The sequence below is a fragment of the Limanda limanda genome, chromosome 9, assembly GCF_963576545.1.
Source record: "Limanda limanda chromosome 9, fLimLim1.1, whole genome shotgun sequence".
NCBI lineage: Eukaryota > Metazoa > Chordata > Actinopteri > Pleuronectiformes > Pleuronectidae > Limanda > Limanda limanda.
The window spans coordinates 3,453,419-3,469,991 of record NC_083644.1 but is presented as its reverse complement, the minus strand read 5'-3'; the positions used below and the strand labels follow the sequence as shown (position 1 = coordinate 3,469,991).

General features: G+C 43.7%; 1 protein-coding gene across 1 annotated transcript in view; it reads left to right on the top strand.

Annotated features, from left to right (window-relative positions):
• gmds (GDP-mannose 4,6-dehydratase) overlaps window positions 1-16,573 on the top strand; it is a 158,887-nt gene that overhangs the window by 14,772 nt on the left and 127,542 nt on the right. The window lies entirely within an intron of this gene.

Here is a 16,573-nt window from a genome sequence, read left to right as displayed (position 1 = left end):
TTTATTGTCCCACAAGGGGGAATTTATTCCGCAGCATGAGTTTGCAAAATGATAAAAATGACAACATCAACAACAGCTTCCACAATAAAAGCACAGGGATCTGTTAAAATTCCCACCACTTACAAACATGCAAAACAGATGCCAACTTTCAAGAATATGCAATTGCACAAAACAGCCAGATTTTTTTTTTCTGACAAGCCAACTGCTTATTCGAAACCCGATTTCCCCCCCCCCCCCCCCCCCCCCAGGGATCAATACAAATATTTCTGCTTGTGATTCCGAGATGTGTGTGAAACTCAGTGGCTGCCACCTCAGCAAATACCGTCCGCTGTGATTTATCACCAGCGGCTGAATCTGGTCGGTTCCGACTTCTGCTGCAAACGGTTAAACGGTTAAAAAAGAGACGTTGAGTTCTGGGAAGCGAGCGGCTCATGTGCGGAGGAAGCTGGAGCTGATGGGACAGGAAGTCATGTTTTCATGGATGGGTCGGCCTGTGCCACAATGTCCCTTTTGTCTCGGAGCTGCTCGGCGGTGATCCCTGGAGATCCCGCGGCGCCGCCACCCCCCCCCCCCCACCCCACCCCCTCTGAAACTGGGATCTGACACAGAGTCTCCAGGCAGCGCTGATCCTTCTCCTCCATGGTGGTTTGAGTGGGATACGCAGCCAAGAGCTTAGTCAGATCCTAGATAATAAGGCCATTTGTAATGTGAACATGACGCCATCTGATTTTCAATAGTAGCAGTTTCTTAACAGAACAAATCCATTTTGGGAGGAGAATGAAATCATTTTTTTTACATTTGGTTCGACTCAGTTTTTATTCTGATCTTAAAAGCCCTGAGTAAAGTGGGACAGCTTTAGCTACACAGATGATGAACTGATTTATAGATCACTAAAGCAAATGCATAATAACCGCAACTCCTGTTATTGTGTGTTCATTTGATTCAGAGAGTTTTCTTGTTAAAACTGTTTTCTCTGCTCTTATAGGCTGATGGATGAACTATACTTTATTAGAATTCAAAAAACTGTTTATATTCCTTTTAATAGTTAAATTATTCAATATTTGAAGCTTTGGATAATGTACTAAACACCAGAGTGAACTTTTGACCTGATAAAGGTGCTGGATGAAAGTTGTGGGCATCACCAGAGTTTTTTTACACTTTATCCTGAGAGAAACATGTTTGATGACAGTTCAGCCAATGGTTGTCAAGGCATTTCCTGCTGAACTACAAATATGGGTCACAATCTGTCCTGTAGTTGTTGAGAGATTTGAAAAAGAAAACTGTGGACCAGCCTACAACCCTGAGAGCGACGCAGTTATCATGACCGTACGGTGGGAATCATAACCAACAAAGGAAGAAAGACAAACAGAAGAGGAAGAGGAAGACAGGAGGAGAACGAGTGACCACATCCTCTGTGGTCAGAGGCCGTGACTCCGCCCCCACCTCCCACACCGGGATCATCCACAGGCCACACACACACACACTCGGGGTGTCGGAGGATCCCTGTACCTGTGCACACGCCTCTGCTGTGTTTATTTGTCCCCACACCAGTGAACCCGGCTCTGGGAGCTGCTCGCCACACGCTGCCCGCTCCCAGCAGCTGAGCCGGCTGGATTACTGGCAGCAGCGGTGTGGAGCAATTTCCAGTTTGTCCCGCCACAGAGGAAAAGATCACTCACTAACACACACACACACACACACACACACACACACACACACCGGCTACTCTCTCTCCTCTCGTCTGAGTCCGGCTTGTTCATCACACTCACTCACCCAGGGATCTGGAGCTGTAGTACTGGTTTGAGTTGGGGGTCTGTGTGTGTGTGTGTGGGTGGGTGCTGGTTTCCGCTGCACAGAGTCATCACCTCAGAAGAGACCGAAGGTTATTTCTAATGCTGCAGAGGCGGAGGAGCACGGGGAATAGTGGATGAACACTAGACAACCAGCTGCAGCATCAAAAGAGCAGAACACAGAACAGAACAGAGGGGGACTTTATTATCGTTGTGACTTTTAACAGCAGAGGAGATGATCAGTTTGATGTGTCCCTGAAGATCGTCATAACGCAGACTTTATAAAAGAGATAAGAAACAGTGTTTTCTTTATTAGTCTGTGGTGGATTGTTTATTATGCTGCTCAACAACTTACTCAACTTTGTTTCTGAGGGACGTCGGTGGTTTGGAGCCAATTCACAGCCACTGAAAATGGATTCTGCTCTTTAACGTTGGGAGTTGTTTCTGTTGGAAAGTTAACACTGTGGCCGACACTTGGATTTGTAAACAGTAGATTTGCAAATTCATGTTCCGTGTTGGCCCTGAGGCCAGCATCACTCCGACCAGTCTTTTGAATAATGATAATAATTAATATACGTACAGCTAAACATTTAGTTTATGGAGTTTGTCGGCAGAAAAATACTGTTACTGTGAAAAGTAACGGTGAATACAGATCTAAAGTGAACGGATCATCAGGGGATAATAATACTAATACTTCCACAGTGTCCTGTAAAGATTTCTTATTTAGTTGGCGTCTCAAGCAGATCATTGATTTTGATCAGATATTTTTTATGTACAGTAAACAACAGGCGTCCTCTATCGCTTTGGATCAACCATTAATATCCTAACCAAGTTATCTGAACCCTTTGCTGTTGTTGTATTAATGGAATTTAATCTGGGGTCTCGAATCGGATAATTTGATTGAAGTTGAAGTTAAAGAAACACAAACGTTGAACGAGTTTGGGGAAGTGAGAGAGAGAGAGAGAGAGAGTAAATACATATTTAATGAAGCAGAAGTGAGATTCTCTTCATTGTTCTCAGTGTCTTCTGAAGACAAAAGGACAGACTGCAGTGAGGAGACAGACTTCCTTCATTATCCGTATCTGAATTCCTCCCCATAAAGACTGATCATCATGGCATTAAGGTCTTACACATCGCTCTCCCTCTCTACCCTCGGGTCTCTCCTCCATCCGGGTCTGTGCAGAAGCTCCCACGCCAGAGACACACACACACACAGGATTTAACACAACTGTTTGTTCAGCGTGTTGATGTGTTAATGGGTCGAAAAGCAGCTATTGTGCAGCCGGCCAGCAGTTTGCTTTCCCAAACAGGCGGTGAAACCACTGCTTACTACAGTTTGTGGCCCGTGGTTGTGTAATCATCGTAACTCGTTAGTAGTGTGATGCAGTTGTTTGGACTCCCCGTGTGTCATCATGCAGTTTGTCACGTGTGCGACGCATGCTGCAGGTTGCTTGGACCCACCGTTTCCTGCCAATGCTTCATTCTCCTGTATCTAAACTTCATTAACACCAGCCAAACTTTCCCCTTATTTCATGCAAAGTGTTGGAGAACCTCGGTTTTCACGACCCGTCTGAGTGATGAGCGCCCTCCTCTCCGGAGCAGCCCATTGGCCGCGTGTGCTCACTGTCTCTGATTGGTGTTTACATTACCGCCGTCCAATCAGCCGCGGGTGGCACGCTTGCAGCGGAGTGTGTATCTCACCGGGATAAAGACTCGCCTGCAGCCAAGTTATCACATTCCTCGCTGAAGTGTGTTTTCTGTCTCTTAGGACTCATTAGCTTTGGCTGTGTGTGTGTGTGTGTGTGTGTGTGTGGGTGTGTGTGTGTGTGTGTGTGTGTGTGTGTGCGCGTGCGTGTGTGGTGCTGCCATGTTTTCCCATTGTTTGGGAAATTTGACTTTCAGAATCTCAATCCTGGTGCTTTTAGGCCCCAGAGGCGATCTCAGAACAATCTCTGGCTCCTCATCAGCCGAGAGGAGACGGCTCTGCGCTGGTGGCCGGCGGTCCGAGTCGCTCGCCGTCCCGGGGCCGATCCCTGTTTCTGAAAGGTTAGGCCGGCGCACAGAGCGGGGCCTCTGCCTTGTATACGCAACTTGCCGAGAGTGAACTTTCGCCCAAGAATAGACTTTCTTGTGCCAAGGAAAACAAGTCTGCTCTTTCCTTGTTCAGAGTCAGGGAATGTTCTGTGGTTTTTCTTTTCGCTTTGTGGGTCAGATTAGTTGCTCCGCTCATGAGTCGGTTCTTTTTCTGTTTTCCAGCAAAGGTTGTAATACATGGAAAAACATGCAGTTTGGGCAGCGGAGGGAGGGGGGGGTGAGAGAGGGGGGGGGGGGGGGTTCTGAGGTTTGTAAAGTAAATACACTGATCCAATAACTAGTATCACAAAGCTAAATATGATCGCGTCTAAATCTGTATCTTAGATCGATGCCCAGATTTTCCACATCATCTGTCTTCTTGTTCCTCTGACGTTCAGGAGCCGACGTGCTGGTGACTGTTGCTCATGTAGTTTCACCTGTGAATTGTAGATGGCAGCGTTGAGCCACTGTGGAGGACGGGTTCCCTCAGGTGGAAACAGCAGCGGGTCCCAGCCTGTGGAATTCAATGTGTTTATATGGATTAATATAAAGGGTCGGACTTTATCAGAAGTTATTATGCTCTATTGAAAACAACTTTTTTATTTGTGTTTTTAAAAATACATTACACTGCTTGGTATTGATAAGAAAAATTAAAACAAGTAATTCACAAGTTTATGTCTTAATCAATTATTTCATAGATTATTGATTGACAGCAGGTCATTGGTTAAGATTCAGTGGCTTCAGCTTCTCAAATTTGTTAATCTTGTAAATTCGAAATCTAAATGATCTAAATATATGGATTTTTAATTTATATTTCACTGTAAATTAAATCTAAATATTTAATATTTTGGAAAATGACTTTGACAAAAGACGCAATTTAATTAAGACTGTCCCTTTTTTAACTTTGTCAGTTGACTAAACTACATAAAATGATTCTAATGTTTTTTATTATTCATTGTTTTTACGATTCCATTCATAATAAAAAATGATTGATTGATTAAATTATCAGAACGATTAAATAATCTGCAGATTCAATAATTAGAGTTTATTTTTAAAGTCTGTTTAATTCTCCCTCTTCACTGAACTGGAGTTGTTCTGAAGCTCTCTCAGCCCAGGAGGTCGCCCTCTGCAGGTCGGTGGGTGCCACTGCAGATCTGCTTCAGGTGACCTGATGAGAGGACGCCATGGCTCAGGCCTCGTTTCATTCAGCTGCTGTCACTTTGGTGAAGAAAGAGAATTAGTTGGAGGAAATACCAGGAAGACAAGAAGGGAAAGTTTCACAGAGAAGAGATGGAAACTGTCAAATGTTTCCTCTGAGGAAACTATTTTAAGAAAGTTTGATTTCGGCTGCATCAGTGTTTTCCTCCTCGGCGTCTGCATCATCCCTCGATCTCTTCATCCTCCTTCTCCCCCTCTCATCTCTCCCCCTCGCTGTGACTCAATTATTCCATTTTTAGTTCAGGGTTGAGTGATTGACAGTCGCCTGTAGCGTGTTTATCGATACTACACAAAGCCTCTATTAGTTCGGTGCAGTCGGTAAGAGGGGAAACCTGAGGTGAGGAGACGGTTACCAGGGATCACACCAAATATTTATCCAACTCATCAATCTCCCCGTTGCTACGTTGTCCGTGGAGACATTCAGCAATAATAACCAGCTTCATAGCTTCACACTGGATGTAATGATTACTCTGGAGCGCCGCTGGTTCTGTGATCAGAGGCTGATTAGATTCATTATCAGCTAATATCAACGAGTCTGTCTTTGCAGCATGAGACGGTTCTTTGTCCTGATAATTAGACCAAACCTACAATTAAAGTCTTAGTGACTGTGGTATTTATCGTACGATTAAATCTATAAATATTTCTGTATCTATATTTATATAAATTACTGATGTAGATCCTAAAAGTAGATTTCATTTTCCTGAATGGGAAACATTTACGGGCACAGAACCAGACACAAAATATACAACAGCCCCTACGGTCTACGATCATTTTGATTAAATAAACTGGGTAAAATAAAAGGTGATTTATTGCTTTGCAGCCATAATATCCCACATACTTTGTGTTGACTGTAGATAAAGATTCTCCAGAATGTCTCTGCTATCATCACTTTAACGAAGGCTGCCATGTTCAGGCCGTGAGCTGCAGAATGAATCATACATGAAAATTAAAGTAACCCGACACTAAGAAACTGCAACTAAATTCTGATTTGTTGTTTAATCACTTTTAGAAGTTCATTTAACTAAGATATTGAAATGGGTCACAATGATTATTTTTTATTACTTTGAGTATTGTAAGCTTTAAATTACTGGTTTATCTGAAAGTGAGATTATTTATAATTAACATTATAATTATTATTATAATTATTATTATTATTATTATAGATTTTAAATCTATCATTAGAGTTAAAAGGTTTCAGTTTAGTTTTTCCCGTGTTTGTGTTCCTGTTTGACTCCTGGTGTTGACGTCTGTCAGGAATTCTTTCTGTTACACCCTGTTCTCAGGTGTGTAACAGAACAAAGATCAAGTTCATAAATACAAAACAATTGAGTAGTTTTGCAATGAAACTTGTTGGAACATATTTGAAAAATAATTATGCGTAAAATTGAACCCTTTCAAATAATGAAACTCCACTTTTAACTAAAAATCCATAAAAATATTTCCCACACCTCCGGGCTGCCTCCAGTCGGTGATATAAAAGACGAGTTTTCTTGTCATAGTTAATAAAGTTGTTTTATTGATTTAGATATTCTCTGCTGAACCTTTTCATAGTCGTTCTCTGCACGGTTTGGTTTTTGTTGTTGTCATTGCGGCTTCAGGAATCTTCTCATGCCTCAAGCTGCAGCCGTAACATCCAGGCAACTGCACCCAGAAGTAACATATCTACAGTTTATGTTGCGTATGAGCTCAACTTAATGCACAGGCTGCAGATGCACTTTGCAGACGGATATTTATTTTTTTATTTTTACTCTGCGTCTGTGAGCGATTCCACGGCGCTTCCAGGAAAAGGTGGAGTCGTCGAATCACACACCTGCGACACAAATACCTGCGTGAATCCAAAGACGCCGTTCAATCAAAGTGAGTTTGCACAAAGAACTCGGTGACACCCAGCCCTGTTGACTCAGATTTGGCAGTATTTGTGTTTGTCTTTAGTCTGCATACATTGTGGTGTTGACACAGATATTATATCGTGTGTACAAAGGGATTTTTTTTTGCGAGTATAGACTCACTGAATATACGTACCCACGAGCAGGAAGTCTTAGTGAAGCTGCGTGAAAAGATCTGTGGATTTATCTGCTCTGTTTTCACTTGTTCACTTTTCACGAGTCGAGTGTCAAACTGCAACCGAGACGTTATATTATAACATCGAGAAGAAAATCAGTCGTATCTTCTCTTTCTTCTTTCATCATCAGTGCAGGATCTTAATCACTCGACGCCACAAACACCCGGTCTGACTGGGGAAGTGAAAAGATGCAGCCTGGCTCCGTCCTCACGTGTGACACAAGCTCATTACTACACAATAAACACATCGCTTATCCAGGAACACAATCCCCGACTGCTGCTGCCCACCCTCTGCTGTGTGCACACACACACAACACACACAACACACACACACACATCCCGGGCTAATGGCATGTTTGTGTAACTCCGCAGTTTGTTGTGTGGTATTTCCTCGCTGCCGGCTCTGCAGCCGAATCTTGTTCTTCGTAGAATCCATTGTTTTTCTGACTGTTTCACAAATAAAACGCTCATTGTTCAACTGGAGGAATGAAAGGCCGGGCCGTGAAAAGGAGGCGTAATTACCGTTTCACAAACGTTAAGACTTTATTATTTGGGTTCAGCCCGTGCGTGGGCGTACGCACGCCATGTTCCTCCGCGTATACCGTCGTGTGTCTGTTGGGTAATTTGAGGATCGCAATCTATTTACAAAAGCCTGCTGTAATGAGCTATGATCTCACCTGTTTGGACAACTTCATGAAACGATGATCGGGGGAAACAAAAGCAAGAAGAGGTTTGAGTGATGGATGAGTTATGACCACAGATACTCATCTGTGATCTGGTTAGATAGTGTAATCGTTTCAGTGCTTCTTTGACTTTGCGAAGGAGTTATTGTGCACAAAGTGGAGTTTTTATTTATTTGTCTCTTTTAAATGTGCAGCTGCTTTGTGTGTGGAGGCTGTTACATGTTGCCTGTGTTTAAATTGATGCTTTAAATCAGGCTGTCAGACCTGCACGGAGGGTGGGGCCATTCTCACCGTGTCTCCTGTCAGCCGAACAAACATCCCTTTATTCTCAGAAAAACAGAGCAGCATGTTCAGGTGCAATAAAAAGTCAGCATCATACGAGATGTTCTTTTCTTTTCTTTTCTTTTATCACCTTGTTTTGCCTCCGACATCTGATATATACTGAGGAGGCACGTGGACGTTCTTTTGTGGCAGTTTTTTTATGAACAGATTTAAACTTTTCAAAATTGTATCATAATAGACGTCACCTCAAATGAACGTTCACCCGAGGTGTGGTCCGCCCGGGATGATGACTTGTACTCGGGCACGAAGGCACGGGAAAAATGTTGATGATCAATTCCCACGATTCACCGACAGTGTTTCACGCGTAGACTATAAATAAAGATGGACGACGCGTCTCCACTTCCTTCAACTCTCCAAAGATGAAGTCAAACTATCCCGGACATGATTTCTGCCATTTTGTGAACATGTTTATATCCGCAGGCTTCAAATTACTTCAATAGTTATTCTGCTTAATTTCTGAATAGAAAGTGGGAGAAGTGGAAACATGTCATCCATCTTCATATACAGTCGATCCACCAGAAGAACTGTTCTCTGTGGACTTGGCTTAGTGCACCACGACATTGACATGTTGAACCCCCCCACCCACCCACCCACCAACTGTTGCCACAAAGTTGGAAAACCTCTATTGTCTAAAATATCTTTGCAAACCGTAGCATTAAGAATTTCCTTCCTCAGAACTGACTGTGGCCAAACCATGAAAAACGACCCCAGACCAAAAAGTATTTGCAGCCAAGCATGTCCACAGACTTCTGGCCATATTGTGCTTATGTGTTTTCCGAAATAAAAAAATAAGTAAGTCACCATGCAGCAGAATTACTGACCTGTTTTTAGGTTTAGGTTCGAGTGGCATATAGAAAAACATGATCATTAATCAATTGATCGCCACTTTTTCATTGTCTCGTTTTGCTTCTCACTTTTTTCCACCTCAGCCACGGTGGGAAATTCATATATTCTTGAAATTGATATCCAATGAAAGTGTGTGTCGGTCGTTCTTTAGTCGACATGCAAATCCGAATGTTGTTTTCAGACATTTTGTAAGAATCGTACACGGGTAATTATTCACAAGATGCCCGTGGGTGTTTCAGTCGCTCTGTTTTTCAGAGAGTTCTCACAAAGAGGGATGAGAATTTAGTTTTTTATGACCACCTTCCTCTGCTCCTCGCCCTCAGGCCCCTGCAAGGTGGCAATTAATGTCAGGATTATTCCTCCTTATTATCGATATTAGTGCTGGGGGATCAGCGGGAGTGATGGGAAACATCTCCGCCGGTTGCAAAGTGTGATAAACGGCCTCCGCGCTGCCACTTGTGAGCATTGTCTCTTGACAGTGAGAAGAATGGATTTCAGTTTTCCACCATCAATCATCTTCGCTGGCGTCTGGTGTGGGGGGGGGGGCACACGGGGTGAGGCTGACAGACATGTGAGGTCGATGAGAACCCGAACGGCTTCAATCTGTTGACTCAGAGCTCGTAACCTCTCGGCCCCTCTGAGCTCATCCTGCAGACAGATTTCCATATTTGTTTTTGTTTGAATCCAACCTGGTTTTTATTTTCATTATCACATGAATCAGAGAGAAACTGGTCCGAGGTTATCGGCTGCTCCTTATTTGTCTAATGACTTTATCTCTTGTTTTTTCTAGAGGATTTTTAAGGTCAGGACTGATTGATTGACTGATGGTGCATGAATATAACAATAAGTGGCAATAGGGCTTTTAATAAAGATCTTTTGATTTTTGAATATTCTGTAATGGTCCCGTGACAAGTATGGAGCGTAACATTTTATATTTTAAAACCTTGTTTAACTGAAAACTGTTATATCATGATTATGTCTTTATTTAAATCCTTATTTACAGAGATTTCCAGATTGTCAATTGTTTACAAAAGCAAGTAAATGTAAAAAAATAAAGTCATAAGAATTCAAATACAATAGCAATAAAAAAAGTTAAAGGCAATTCAAAGAAAATGATGTACTTCATTAGACTGAATTATTTGATTTGAGGAGCAGCATCTGTCTCACTTGAGTTGTACTTTTTCTGACCAGTGAAAAGTGATGAGTCCTCACAAGTCAGAGACTTAAACCAACGGATTTCAGACGTTGCTATTTGATAAATTACTCGAGCTGCTAACAACATGTCAATTAATTACATTCCAGTTGACCGGTCATTCACTAATTGTTTTATCTCTGGAGTGAGTGTGTGTTTCGACAGCGAACACGTGATGCTGAGTCAGGGATGAGCAGAAAATCATCTTATTTTCTTAAGGATGAAACCCTGTCAGGCCTCTTCTCAGGCGTGAAATCGCTCTGGAGAGTTCTCTCTTAGCGGCTGGCAGGTCCTAGACATGCTTTAACTGCTCCAAGTGACCCTATGAGTGATGCTTGTGTGCGTGTGTGTGTGTGTTTGTGTGCAGACCTCCGGGTTGCTGTCCCTACCTGTGTGTGCCTGTGTGATGTGTGCGTGGTGGTATGGATGATGAAGATGAAGAAGATGATGAGGACAGAGGGTGAGGTTCAGGTGATCGGGCGATGAGAAGTGCCTCCTCATGGAGAACAGAACACGATTAGTCAGAAGATAATCTCTGCTCTCCTCCGTCTGTGGGCAAACTCCAAAGAAAACACTCCACTGTTTTCTTTACTTTCCTCTGCTCTCTCTCTCTCTCTCACACACACACACACACACACTCACACACACACGCAGACACACAAAACGATTACAGAGAGTTAAGCAAGAAATGACACTGTGAAGGGTGGGAGTTTGTGTTTTTTTTTTCTTGTTCTCGAGAGCGTGCACAACCCTTGTGCATTGCTCCACCGGGCCTCGGCTCTCTCTCCTCCTCCCTCTGCTGTAGGTGAACTCTTCAGATTCGGGGTGTCGGTCGGGGGGGGGGGGGGGGGGGAGCCGTCGCTGAGCGTCAGAGGTTGAAGGTCGTCTGACGTTCCCAAACCGATCCCCCGAGCATTCCTTCCCCCAATTATCAACATAATGACGGGAAAATAACCCATAGACACACAAACACTGGCCAGGGCAGCATTCACACTTTCCCCCGACCGGCCACTCAATCTGACAGTGACGAGTATTACACACACACACGCACACGCACACAGACAAACACACACACACACACCTGGGATGTTGATCTTCCCATGCTAAATCTTTCCTACATCCCAGTGCCACTGGTCTGGTAATATCTGCTCTGGCTCGGTAATCGAAGCTGGGAGTGTTTACACATGTGTGGCCGGTGCAGGCCACCACCACCACGGCTAAACGTTTACAATAACAGTCTCCCAGCGATGCCTGTTGTAATAAAAGTCAAGCGTCTCGCCCGGTGCACTGAAACAAATCTGTCGTGCTGATCTTATTACAGTCAAATTAAACCGTCGAGCCTCGGGCTGCACGGCTGTGAACTGTGGAGCTGGAAGAGAAATCCACTGCAGCTCTCAGCCGACCGGTCACTGGTCACAGGTGGGACGGGTCCTTGTGTTCGACACCGAGTGGGAATGTACCGTGATGTTGAGTTGTTTCAGTCGTGTCACTTCCTGTGTTCGCTGCTCAACGCGGTCACTTTGCTCTGCTGGGAAACACTATCTGAATTTGGCAGAATTTGTATTTTAATCAGGAATTTTCTGATGGAAGAATAAATAAAGCTGAAGTTAAGTAAATTAAGTTTTGAATTAGAAACAATACTTGATGCCTGGAAGTTTCTGAAAAAGGATGCAAATAGTGAGGAGACATGCTTTGGCTGGCGTAGTGTTTCATTACCCGGCTGATTATAATTCAATGATATTATCAAATCTAATTTGTATATTAAAAACTAGAACGGCAGTAGAGTTCATACCGTTGCCGAGGCCCAGCAGTTTCCTTATGAAGCCACGTTTGATTATCAAGTTCCTGACTCACACACTCACTAAATATCAGTTCTCTAAATATGTGTGATTTATTTTTCACCAATTTCAAAGAATTATTGTCTGAGAAATGGGAAATGTGGCAAAATCCCCAATTTAATTTTTAGGTAAATGAAGCTTAACAGCATTTTTTTAATAATATTTGAGAACTTTCAAACACTTTAATTCTTTACTAATTACAGATGATCAGAACAAAAAAAATAAGTGTTTTGACCGCTTCAATCTGTATCATGTTTTAATTTAAAAAATACAAACAAAAAACACATTTAAATTGTCCTTTTTGCTTCTTGTCCTGTCTTTTCAATAAAAGTAAAAAGGGAAACAACAAGATACTAACATGCAGAGAAGTTTCCCTCATAAACTTCTGAATATAAAATTTCTCATGTACAGTGTGCGAGTCCACAGCTGGAGACGCCTGAAGAGTTTTGGAGTTTGTTGCAGCTCTTTTGTTTCTCTGGATTTTGTCTTAACACGCAGCTGAGACGTCAGAGAGAGAGAGAGAAAGCGGGAGAGAGAAAGAGAGCGGGAGAGAGAAAGAGAGCGAGAGAAACATCTGTCTCTCTCTCTGCTCCCAGTGACATGTCTTCATTCTGTGCGTCTGCAGGACGCTGCTCAGGTTTAAGAGATACCAGGCATTACCAGGGTGTCAGTCAGCGCTGCACTGCCCCAGGGAGGGACCCAACAACACACACACACACTCAGGGACACACACACACACACACACACACAGACACACACTCACACACACAGACTTACTCACAGACTTACTCATAGGCACAGCTTACTTTATTGTTTCAGGCCTGTTTTATGGTTGCACTTGGTTTTCTTCGCATTCATTGACTTTGACATGTGGTTAAAGTAAGAAAACATGACCCATCACAACTACATGTGAAGTCGAAGGCTACTGTTCCTCATTTCTGCAGATTTATGGATCATGCTCTGGATGTTGTAATTGTTAAGTGTTCTCTGCGTTGAAGTGAAGTGGTACTCAATGTACTAATTCACCTTGAAACTCATATTTAAATAATTATGTTTATTTAAACATGATACAAATAAAAGGATTTGAGGTCATATCAGCAAGATCAGTATCATAACAACATCAGCGGATTCCTTACACAACAGCAATAATTCTGAAATTATGGGGAGTTTGTTTTTTGGAAGACGATTGGTAATGTAATCCTGGGTTTCTGGGAAGGGTTTTATTTCATGTGCAAAAAGTCACACAATATTTGTAATTGAGATAATAACAATAATATTCAGTCATTTTAAAACTTTTGTTTAATCCTGGACTTTCCCTTAAATCAGATTTTTAGATGTTGTTTGACTACGACAAGAGGCCTTTTTATTCAAGATCTAAACTCAACCTCAGTCTGGGAAACCAGCGCTGACATGTCTGAAGTTCTTATCAGATCCACTGATCTAATTGCTCCTCCATACGTACAGTCTCATGCATTGTTCCACTGAGCACAGGCAGCAACCTTGATTTAATTTTACGTTCTCCTGTCAACTTGCCTGTGGGAAGTGTTCCTTTTTATAAAGTGCAATTGTTTCACCTGCCAAGACATTTAAAGAATCCAGCTTGTTGCCGTACCTCAGAGGGGTAACCCCATGGGAAAAGCACGAGAGAAAGGAATGGATGTCTTCAGTGAAGGAACATGTTGACTGTTTGAACACGACCGGAATGCTGCGCATGAACGTACGCACTCCAACCTTTGCCGGAGATTTTCCACATGCGGCAACAGAAATCGCTGTAGCAACCATCAACCTCAATGGGCTGGTGATTATAGCAGAGAGGAGCAGCTGCCAGGGCTGACTTGGCCCAGCACCAGGAGTGTCATTGTGGTATGTTGTTGTTTGCTTACAAGTGTAACCGCACTGGGAGATTGTCACAGACACAATAGCGGCTCTCATTTTTCCATGTGTGCCTCCGTTGACACTTGCTGTCGGATTGAGATGAACCGTGCTGACGGGTTGATGGGCAGGTCTCTGCAGAATTCCTCAAGTGGCAGTTTGAGTTGGAGTGTTCTGTCTCTCCCTCTCTTGCTTTGCACAACACATCTCAAGGAGGAGTTGTTAAATATGTTTTCCTACAAATAGCAAACGCTTTGCTTTTTTCTGGACTTCCCGTCCTGGCTCTTCAGTGAGTTCTGATTCCTAACAAGACATTTTTTGATGCCTGTCCAGTGCGAGACATTCCGCTGCCCCTTGGTCGGTTTCCAAGCCTGAATAACAGGACCCCTTTGAAAAATTAATGAAAACACGCCAGTTTTTGTCTGTGCCCAGTTTCCCCCCGTCTATCTCGTACAGACAGGAAGTGAAGACCGGACTCTGAATATGTGAATATGCAGATGAAGTGTAAGGTATCACTGCAGAGGAAGAGATTTCATATGCAAGGCTTTGAATGGGTCTCTGTGAGCCGGCGTCGGTATCCGCTCCCACGCGGTAAACGGGTAAGGCGACCCGGGCCTGGACGGACTGTGGTCGGCCTCGCCGGGGAAGGCGGAGGTCTGGGAGGACAGAGTTTTGTTGCTCTGGCTGCTGTAAAGCAGAGGTGAGGACAGACAACCCAGTGAAAAGATCAACAAGGGGCTGACACCAGATATGAGTGTGGACTCGTAGTCGCATGAACCGGTAGTCGTGCACTCAGTGACGTGTCCCAAATCTGCTTCGGACCACTCGATCGGATCAGGCTCAACTTTTAATGTTCCTGGAAACTATGACCGACCCGTAGCTGAAGCCTAATGTCATTGAGAAGCACGACATTGGAGCGATGCCACACAACTAACACCCTATATATAGGGAGGCATGTTAAATATCTTTTTAATGATTTTTCAGGTTCATTTAAGTTGTTCGCATCCAAACAACTGTTGTGTGTCAGTGTCACATTTGAATGTGTAATCGCAGGGTTTCCCCGAGGTAAACTGATTAGTGGAATCTGTTGATGCTGCCAACCCACGACATGTTGTTGAGAATAATTACCAGCAACCACCAACTCGCACTGTGGTTCATCAATCACTGTCACTTACTGAGCTGGATCAGGCAGTTCCCCGAACCCTGAGCTCATCTCCTCATTAATGTAACTTGCACCGTGCCTTGGGAAAGTGTTCACAGCCACATGCAGGTTTTCCACCATGTGCTTCACACAACATGCCAACCAGTTTGAAGGGGCACATTATGTTTTATTGTGACACGACAATAAAAGGAAACGGAATGCAAGTCAATGATTTGTCGAGCTCTTGCTGCAGTGACGGCTGCATGTCTTTCGGAGAATTACTCTTTTAGCTGAAACAGATTTAGCCACTGGGATTTTTGCCCTGTCCAACTTTAGCCTGTAGTTATTTTAGATGTGTGTGCTTGTGTGTGTGTATGTTGGAAGTTCTGTACAACAGCTGGGACAAAGTTTCACAGCACTGGTAGAAAGAGGAACACTTTGTTCACCTTCCTCTGATTAAAGCCACTATCTGTGGGATTTGTACAGAATTACACAACCCACCAGGACCTGTGTCTTATCTGTAAATTAAATATTTTTCTCAGCATGGTGGCCGAGGGCCTGAGAGGCCTTACAGTGAGAGAGTGCATGTCGGGCTTATCTGTAACTTGAGCGCAGCTCTCACACTGCTCCCTGCTGGAGTGTGTGTGTGTGAATGTAATGATGTTTTCTGGATGAAACAGCTGGATAGCCGGAGGTTATGCTTGTGGTTTCGCCAGGTTGCTGCCGGATTGTGGGATAGTTCGGGTCACAGGACTTTCTTACTGCATGTTCTCCTGTGGGCTGATCGCGATCTGTCCATCAGCCGCGGACTTTATGTCTTCTTTCCACATCAGAGATATCAGATTTGAGTCCCATAATGTATTTTTACAGTTTTAACTTGATACTTGATGTTTCAGTGCTTGGTTTCAAACAGAATATTCCACTGGCATCGTCCCTGTCAGGGGTTGGATTGCAGTTGTTTAGGCTCTCCCTTCCTGGAAATATTCCTGTTACATGTTTCTTTGACATTGTCTTTCCGTTTGTGGCGGGATAAGTAGTGGAAGATAAAGGAAAGCCACTCGGCTGCCCTGCATGGCAGAGAGAAAGCCTTTCCATTGATATTTAAAACTTCCAGCAGAGCGTTTCCCCTTCCCGAAAAACCCTTCCCTGCCACAGGCCTCCTTCAAAGACCGGCCACTCCGCAGCGGTCCGACCCGGCATTCCGACCCCTGCTCCGACGCTCCCTCCCTCGGTGAGAGAGGCGGGTGGAGCCGGGCTGGACTTGAACCTTGGCAATTGTCTTCTGCTAACCTCTGTGTGTGTGACTCTTGTGTGTGTGTGTGTGTGTGTGTCCACGTGGATCTGTTAAAAGTGTGAATCATGAGTTTCTGCCGATGATATGTTGATGGAATTTGAGGTTGTCTGACGCAGGCAGTGAGAGCTCCACGGCGATGACCTAAACACCCAGGACCACACATGTGATAATGGCATTTACTTTGGAATAATAATAGTAATACATTTCCCGACACTACTCCTAT